This window comes from Culicoides brevitarsis, chromosome 3 (assembly GCF_036172545.1).
Source record: "Culicoides brevitarsis isolate CSIRO-B50_1 chromosome 3, AGI_CSIRO_Cbre_v1, whole genome shotgun sequence".
Lineage (NCBI taxonomy): Eukaryota > Metazoa > Arthropoda > Insecta > Diptera > Ceratopogonidae > Culicoides > Culicoides brevitarsis.
Window position 1 is genome coordinate 19,883,574 of NC_087087.1, and position 9,331 is coordinate 19,892,904.

At 26.8% G+C, this 9,331-nt stretch overlaps 1 protein-coding gene across 1 annotated transcript in view; it reads left to right on the forward strand.

Annotated features, from left to right (window-relative positions):
- Positions 1-3,271: 3,271 nt before the first annotated feature.
- The window catches only part of LOC134833105 (homeobox protein prospero), a 48,960-nt gene continuing 42,900 nt past the window's right edge, over positions 3,272-9,331 (forward strand). Inside the window, exon 1 of the mRNA XM_063847303.1 lies at positions 3,272-3,301. The gene's annotated coding sequence lies outside the window, so the exon portion shown is untranslated. The remainder of the gene's footprint in view (positions 3,302-9,331) is intronic.

The following is a 9,331-nucleotide window of genomic DNA, read 5'->3' on the forward strand; positions in this document are numbered from 1 at the left end:
TCTAATATACCATTATGATAAAATAGATAACTTACGAGCATTTTACCTTTAACTTTTTCTAATATCAGTTCGGCACAAACAGGTGCATGATATAAGTATTATCGACATTTTTTAATAATAATGACATAGAAATGTGTACATTCCTATTCGTCGATAATAAGTGTACGATACATCCACATTGCAGCTTACAATTTATAATAACAATATAATAGCTAATGTATGTGACTGATATTGATATGCTTTTTTATCTTTTTAGTGGTTATGGCATGTCAGAAATAATATCGTCCGTACAAGACATGTATTTGTTATTATTTTGATATAATGCCTATATAAGCATAAGTAAAATAAACATTAATAAGCATTTGTATGTGATGGCTGATATAAAAACTGAAAATGAAAAAACTGTCATATTGAAGTCGTAAAAGTGGATGATACTTTTTATATGTGTTTTATGATTATTAAAAAATACAGGCGTTGTTTTAGTCTTGTATTGATTCCCTATGATGTTTAATGCTGTTTCTCAATAAAATAGTAATTTATATTATTATTGCGTAATTTGTAACGAAAATGTTATATGAACAAAAAAACACAACAACTGTTCACAATATCTTATTTTGTGCTATTTGGCCTAATAATTATACTGTTGCTAAAGAAGTTCAAGTTTACTATTATGCATTAAATAATTGTATTTCTATACCATATAATTTTACAATATAAAAAGTGAAGCTAACAATGAAAAAATTCTTGCCAAATTTTTAGATATAGTAAACTATATACCAACAATAATAGTATAAAAGAAAATACAAATACTTTCAAAATTATGAATATGTTCCTTAAAATTAATGAAAGTATTTTTTTAGTGCTTTGTTCGAAATGTTCGTTAAAAGTCAAATTACTTGAGAAAATTGAAGAATTTTTTATTTTAAAATGTTTTTGAGCATTTTTAAAGACCGCTAAGAATAGCTATTTCTCGTTTTTGGGAAATTTATTTAAAAAATTTATTAAAAATTTTTTCACCTCTGCATTGAGGTAAGTGTACAGTATATAATAATTTTTCGAGTATAATTTTGTATAAAAAATATCACTTAACTTTGATCTTTGTTGGGTTTTCTGATTATCAATACGTTTTTTTTTTGATATTTAGATCAAAATTTTTAATGTAAAATTAATAATAAATAATATTTGTATCCCAAATTGACAATTTGTAATGTTTCATATACATACACTGAAAACTCGATTTTAACTACGGAATAGTAGCTACATCAGACAGACGTCAAATGCTACGTTTCAAAGTTCAGTTCCAAAATATAAAGATGAAAAATTGGTTTTGTATCAAAAAAAAAAAGTAATCGATCTATTAACAATCGTTTTAAATGGGCAAAATAAAAAATTTATTATTTTTCATGTTTGTCATAAATTCACACCACATTTGTTATGTGTAAAAAATAAAATACACAGGAATAAGAAGATAATTTCATCATGATTGGGCAATAAACTGAAAAGGCAATAAAATAATAATTTGAAGCCAAAGAAACAACTATCGTTACGCATAAGAATAAAAATATTGACTTCTACTTATTTAATAACTCTACTTCATAGAACGAGGGAAAATCAAACTAACTGACGAGTACTATAAAAGAAAACTATTTATCTTGATGAACAGAAGCATTTATATCTCAGTAGGATATTTTCTTTACATGAAAGATTACTTAAAGTAATGCTAAACGTAACAAATAAATCGTTTAGAATAAGTTCAGAAAGTAAATCAACATGTTTATTTTACAAGAGTTTTCTTTGCATAAGAAGGTCATTGAATTGTGTATTACATCATTTATATTCCTTTTGGCAATATACTGTCCGACCCATTTTTAGAAACACATTTTTTCACAAAAATACTAATTCAAAGCTTTGTCCTGACAATATAATAAACAGATCAATAAAACATTAATAGGCAATATGTTCAAAAAATCTCAATATAAAGCAAAATAAAAAATGTGGTTATAAATACAATAAAATGCATTATAGTTTTTTTATACGAATTTTTACGTTTTTTTTTATTTTCATGTTACGAAATATATGTTTAAATCATATTCTTTTATTCATATGTGTAAATAGTTATTTATAGTGTAGCAAGATATATATGACGATTTTAACGCACGGAAATCATTGCTTTCACGGGTGGACTTTGTACAATCTAAACGGAAATCTGTTTTAAAAGCACTCAGTTCTAGTCCAAAAATTTTAACATTTTTTCAGTGCCGCAAATGTTCATTGTAAATGTTATGCTTTTTTAAATTAAAAATATTAATCAAACATATAACAATAAATTAGTCTCACTTTGCTAGTAAACATTATTTGCGTATTTTTGTCCTTGATTTGACCAAAAAAATGTTTTACACAATACATGGTTTACTCGTTTACGCTCAATTTAATAAAATAATATAAATTCAATATTGTAAATTTCTAATAGCTTCTTAATGTAGGTACAAAGAATAATATGCAACGCAAGATTGCTCATTGTTCTGAAAATATTTTCTCTCCTTGCATTTGATCATACGCAGAGTTGTTAATATATATGATATACATGTGAAAGTGTTCATGTGAAATGAAGTGAAGTTAATTTTATTCATAATAACAATTTTGCAAATGAGTTTATTTGAATGATTTTAACACATTTACAAAGATGTGATTTTTAAGATGATTCAAAGTCTCGTCTCTTAAAAGGGTTAAAACATAAGATATTCAAATTTACGTTACTTTATGTTTCCTAGACCTTTATGTATATTAAATATATTAGAATGTTCTAAAGATCTTTTCTGTTTCGCGGTACATTTTCAAACCATGAAGATATTATTATTCTTTTAATTTAATTTAATTATTGTTTTTAATTAATTATGTATTTTATGATATTAAAAAAATATTGACTGGAAAATTATTTAATCATTTTTACTATAATTTTATTATTTATTTTATTTTCCAAAAAACAATAAAAATATAATTTTAAAAATGTTAGAATAAAAAAATAAAAATCAGTAATTTTTTATGAAAATTGATAAAAATAATTATAGAAAAAATTCGAAATAAGATTAGTTTTTGGAAAAGCCCAAAAATATATGTAAGTACAAGATATTAATAAGTATGCTGCGTTTGCATGTTTAACCAAAGACTTCGTTTAATTTGCTTTTGGAGAAATTCAAATTTACTATTTCTTTTTTCAGATTCAAAAAAGTAATACAGCAACAACAACTACAATAAAACCAAACTCAAAACACATCACAAGACAGCAGCAATAAGTTTCCATGTAAGTAAAAATAAAATATTAAATCTATATTTTTAAAAATTTGTCGAAAATGTTTTACAAATATTGAATGAAGCAAATATTCTAAATAGATCTAATGTTCATGCGAAAGAGATAAATATGAAGATCACGATAACAGAATTGACATAGAACATATAATTTTAGACCACGATATTTTCCTTTGCATTAAAGCTGTTTCTGCATTGCACGAGTCAAAGTGTATTAGTATAATGACAACACTTTTTTATTTTTCATAATTTCCAAGTAATTTCCTAGACTCATCAAACATTTATACCATAATTCACGTGTTTTGTTTTCTCTTACCAATGTGATAGCTCATTTCTAGATCCCTTAGATATATTTAATTGTAAGTTCTTTTGTTTTCCTCATATACGTGAAATATCCCAATGTTTTCATATATGACAATTGGCTTTATCTTTTCGTGCGCATTTGTGTATTTTTATAGTTTTTTTTTATGATTTTATATCTAGATATGAGTTGGTCGTCTATTGTCGCCAACCGCAAAGTATTCTTACACTATTGAAAGTACACATACTTCATATTACCTTCATGATTACATATATGGGGAATATTCATTTGCATACGGCGTCACCTGACGCGACCAAATGGACAATTCTGCTCAGAAGAGAACGTAATGAAGCGATAAATAAAAAATCGATATTAAGATTAAATAGATAAGAATTTTAATAATAATAATAATATGTGCGAGTATATGTATTTGTTGATTCTTTTGGCGTGTCAGACCGCACGACACATGAGGAAAGATAACTTTCGTCGACACAAAATTATAAGGGTGATTTGTAGTAACGATAAGGAAATGAATGTATCTATGGAAAATTAATATGAAAAGGAAATGTGTCATTAGTAACACCTGGAGTAAAGTTTAGTTGAATTCCACGGAAAAGTTTTTTTAAAGGAAGGAATTTTAAAAAAAAGTTTACGTAATTTGACGGACTTATTTAAAGTGACGAATTCAAATTGACACGCAATCAATCAATTTTTGAAAAGTAACAAAAAATACGATGTTTTAGATTTATTTATATGTCAAATTCACATCAACTATTTCTTGTTTGTCATTTCATTGAAAAATGTACCTACAATTATATTGTACAATAATATTACAATTATATTGTTTGATATTGAAATTAATTTGTTATAGTTTCAAATTTTACGGAATTAAATCTCCTTGAGAAGTGAATATGTCAGGAACAGAATAACTTCTTCAAACTTTTTTCGAATTAACAAATTTAACAAATTTTAAATATCCTTCTTAAGCTTTTAAGAAAAACTTATGTGGAAAAACTTTATTAAAATATATGAAAACTTTTGATGAACTAAGGTCCTTAATTTTCTTTTGCTAATTTTATAAAAAAAAATATTTTGTCGAAATAAATCAAGTTTATAGTCACGTGCATGCAGCATCCGACACACTTGAATAGAGATTGCGTATGTATGATGAGGTCAAGTGTGTTTTCATAAGAGAAACAAAGATGTTAAAGAATGTGACATTCACAGATATAAAATTCACCTTACAAAAGTGCCAGACAAAGATGTGTGTCTATCCCAAATTTCACTTATTAGTTTGGCCAATCTATATTACTACTTACATATATGAAGAACTTTCAGATCATAATAATTATTAAGAGAAGTGGACTGAATTTGTAAAAAGAAAATCAAAAGTTTTTTGATGAAGGTTCTTGTTGGATATTGAGAATTACATATTTTATTGAAGTTTAAAATACAAGTTTTTGTATTAAAAGGGAAGAGACTTTTCTGCAACGTAAGAGAAAATACACTTGACCAAAAACTTTATGATTAATTACAATTTCTGAATATTTAAAGGAATGTTAAAAGTAACAACAATTCTTTAAAGGTAAAGTTTTTCTTTCCTTCGAGTACCTAATAAGAAAAAAATAAAAGCAATTGCTACTTGCATAAATACAATACATACATCTTTTCTGCTTGGTTTGAAAGTTATTAAAAGTTTATGCGCACACAAGGTAAATTAAACGGAAAATTTTCTAAAGAGATTCTTATCTATTTGGGTAAGGAAACACAAAGTCTTTCAAATAATAATAATAAAACTGTAAACACTTTAAAATAAACCTTGTCTATTGTTTTGTTTGCATATTTAACACGTTTATACGGTTCTATTCACACAACAAAAGTAAAACAACGTCGACAAAAGTCTACCATGCAGTAGCAAAACAAATGAATAGAAGAAAATAGACATCATCATAAAAAGTTAAACCAATTTATTTACATGTTTTTCTTGATTAGATATTTTCAACATCTTTTCCACGTACAACATTCTATATCGATTGTATCTTATACTGCTTCGGAAGCAACATGACATTCTTTCAATTGTTTTTATCTATGGTTGTAGGTAAAAATCTTTTTACTTTGGAAAATAATAATTGACTTGACTTATGTGTATGTGATATGTTGAAAGTTGTTATTTTTGTGAGTACACTAAAAAGGAAGAAGTTTTCCATATAAACTGTAATTAAAACATTGTTTTGGAAAATGTGTTCTTGGAGTTTTTGATAGTTTGTAGGACAGAAAGGGAATAAATCGTCTTTTAAATAAAATTCTTAATAAAATTTACTTTAAAAACATGTATATTTACAATACAACTGAAGGTACATTAAAAACTTACATAACAGCATAAAAATTGTGATGAATGTTATATATGCAGTTTTAAAATGTCCTACCTAGGGTGGCCAGTTTTGTTTTGGAGAAAATCTTCGAGCACCATAAAATGCTCCATTTTTTATTCATATTTCGTTTATTTTAAATTCAAAAATATAGATTTTTGAAAATATGATAAAAATGCAGTTTTGTTAAAAATTAAAAAAAAAATGTAGAAAAAAAAATATTCTAAAATTGTTCGGAAGTAATTTAATATTTAAGTTTTTAATTAATAAGTTATAGAAACGCTTTTTGAGATATTTTTTAATAGCTACATGTATTTTTATTCAACGTTAGTTGTACGTAATTTGTACGAAAAGTATTTATTGGCAATGTTTCTATTTCACAAAATCATTCGTACATTTTCATATTGTTGCATTTTCAAATGTATTCTAGACCTAGACAAGCGAGTTTTCACTTTCACTTGAAACGAAATAGAAATTGTACGTATATTTATGTTACACGTACGAGCCAACAAAATTTTCTAATCATATCAATGAAAATTTGTACATTTTGCTCACAACAACATTACTATTATTATTAATTCAATAATATGCCTGCTCGTATGTATGAACTTTATTCCACTTATTGTGGTCGGATCTATTAAAATATTTTCAATGTTGAGGTGAATGTTTTGTTGGTTGGCACTACTTGTTCATACAATTAGTGTACTCAATTTGGGTTAATATTGATAATTGTGTAAAATAATCAAATTATTTACTATTCGTCTATTAACAGTTTTCAAGGTCAATTTATTTATAACAGCACAGTACAATAATGTGCGACTCTCGAAAATTTGTTTGCACACCCTAATTAATAAGCATACGCATGCTACTCAACGACGCGAAACTTTCAAGTCCGTTAGTTAAAAAAAAAAGAAAAAAGGCAGGATAAGCTTGCACGTGATTCATAAATGTTTTATTTTCGCGTATGTTTCTTTTAATTATTCAAATGAAAGTAAGTATGAGGGTTTTTTTCTAAGGAGTGGTATTATTACCTTTGTGTGTTTTCTTTTGCGCTTTTAATGTTAAAGGCATTTTATTATTAAACACAAAAGTGCCTTATATGACCAAACGGTGTCATTTATTTTATTACACATTACAGTTTTATTACATATCAACATTTTCCATCTTTATTTTTTTTTTCATGTAGATAAGAAAATTCTTACTATTCTGAGCAAGTTTTTTTCAATATATGTTAATTCTTAAATATATTAATTTAATTTTAATAATAATTAATTTTATCAATAAAAAAAAGAAACAAAAATAAATAAAAACTTTAAGTAAAATGGGAAAATGGATAATGGTAAAAAATTAAAAAAGAAAAAGTTAAAAAAAAGGAAAGTTAAAAAATTGTCAAAAATTAGAACTTTTTTACGAATTACGAACTTAACTTAACAAAAATTGGAAAAATGGCCAAAGTTATTATTTTTGAAATGCTCTAACACGTCTCCATTGAAATCCAGAAGAATTTTTTTCTAAAAATTTTTCGGCTTTTTTGCTCAAAAAATGTGATTTTTTCGCCATTATATCGAACTTTGTGGCTTGGGCTCTAGATTTTTACCACGTTTTGAAGAAAAATGCGGTATTATGCTGGAGTTGTCGTATGTCATGTGTGGCCTTATTGAAATGCACCCGGAATGCAATCGGAATTCAATCGGAATGTCGGAATTCAACCTGAATGTCTCTCAAGATATTGGTCTTCATTGGACTCATATTAAATACATCAATCAAAATTATGCATCTGAAATGCGGTACAGTTGGACGTACGCAGTACAAATACAGCTTTATCTTGTTTTGTTCAAGCCGGGAAATTCAAGTCGGGCTGCCTGAATTCAAATTCTTTGGAAAGTTTAGCACATTACCGAATTTGATTCTGACAATTTTTCGACGTTTTCTTAGCTAAAAATATATAGACTCTGTATCGCCTACATATGTTTTATTTTATCTGTTTATCATCAAACAAAATCTTAATGATTTAATTAAAATCCCTCTCTTAGTTCATTTAATGAGTTCTTATATAATCCTTTTCCGTACATTAGTACTCTTAATCCCCCTTTCAACGTTAAATTTTTTTTATTATTGTTTTCCACTCTTTTTCTACTTTTTCTCACACGAAGAAATTTACGATTTCACTGAAAAACTACCCTCAATGTGTCACATGCATAACAATTATTGCTCTTGAATCGATTACGAGTGCCTTTATCACGTTCATTCAAGTGTGCATGTATGTGTATTTAGCTCTTTCCTATCATAAAATTAAGTAAATTTAGTTTGTTTCGTTTGCTCTTATGCCATCCTTTACCATGAGGCGACTAATGAGGCGAATAACGAAACAAAACAAAAGAAAATGTGCACTAAAAAGAAAATGAGAAAAGTGTTTTATGTTACATCGTGATACTATATTCGCATGGCAATATTGGTCGATTGAACGATGTTTGTGCCAACAAAACATTAACGCGTTTTCTGCTTTATTTTACCTGTTACACACGATTTTTATATCGTTTATGATAAGATCTCTAATGACGTTGAATAGCATAAGGCAATAGTAGAAAAGATGTTCCGGGTGATAAAAATAACGTCAAGAGACGTCTTGTCTGAATACACACACACACACTTAATAAAGGTATTTGCCGGTGCTTTAAAACAAGTTTTATGATCAAAGTTTGTGAAAGAATTATGTTTCAAGGAAATATTTTAATCACACTTTCATCCCTTTTTTCGTCTTCTAGCCCAAGCAAGCGTTTTTGCTATGTTTGTAGTTTTGAAAAGAATCGTAAACAATAAGCAATAACTTATAATTTTAATCGTTTCAGATAAGTAAAATGTCTTTACTCCACTATTTTTATAGTATACAAGTACCTATGTACGTTGCAATCCAAGAAACGAGTCAATAGAAAATGAGATAATTTGACACAATTATCCATTCATGTTCATACTTGTACACATATATGCCTATATGTTGAGAAGGTCTTTGTTTTTCAGACCATAATTAAAGACATCCAAGCACGTGCTGCTTGTCTTAAGGGATCATCATTATTATATAAGAACCCTTTTCTCTGTCTTTTACTCGATTCATACATCCTGTTACTCAATTTTTGAAAGTTTCTTTTTGAAATGTTTATGAAATCACATATCAATATTCTCTAATCTCGCTCTGTCCTTCAAAATAGCCTACGGTCATAACAATATAAAGATATCCAAATGATTAAAATCTGTGAGTCTAAATGTACGGTTAGTGAAAATTAAAATGACACAAATTTATATGCTTGGTCCGTAGTGTGTCTAATTTATAAATATAAAAGTTAAGGCTTAGGGTGTC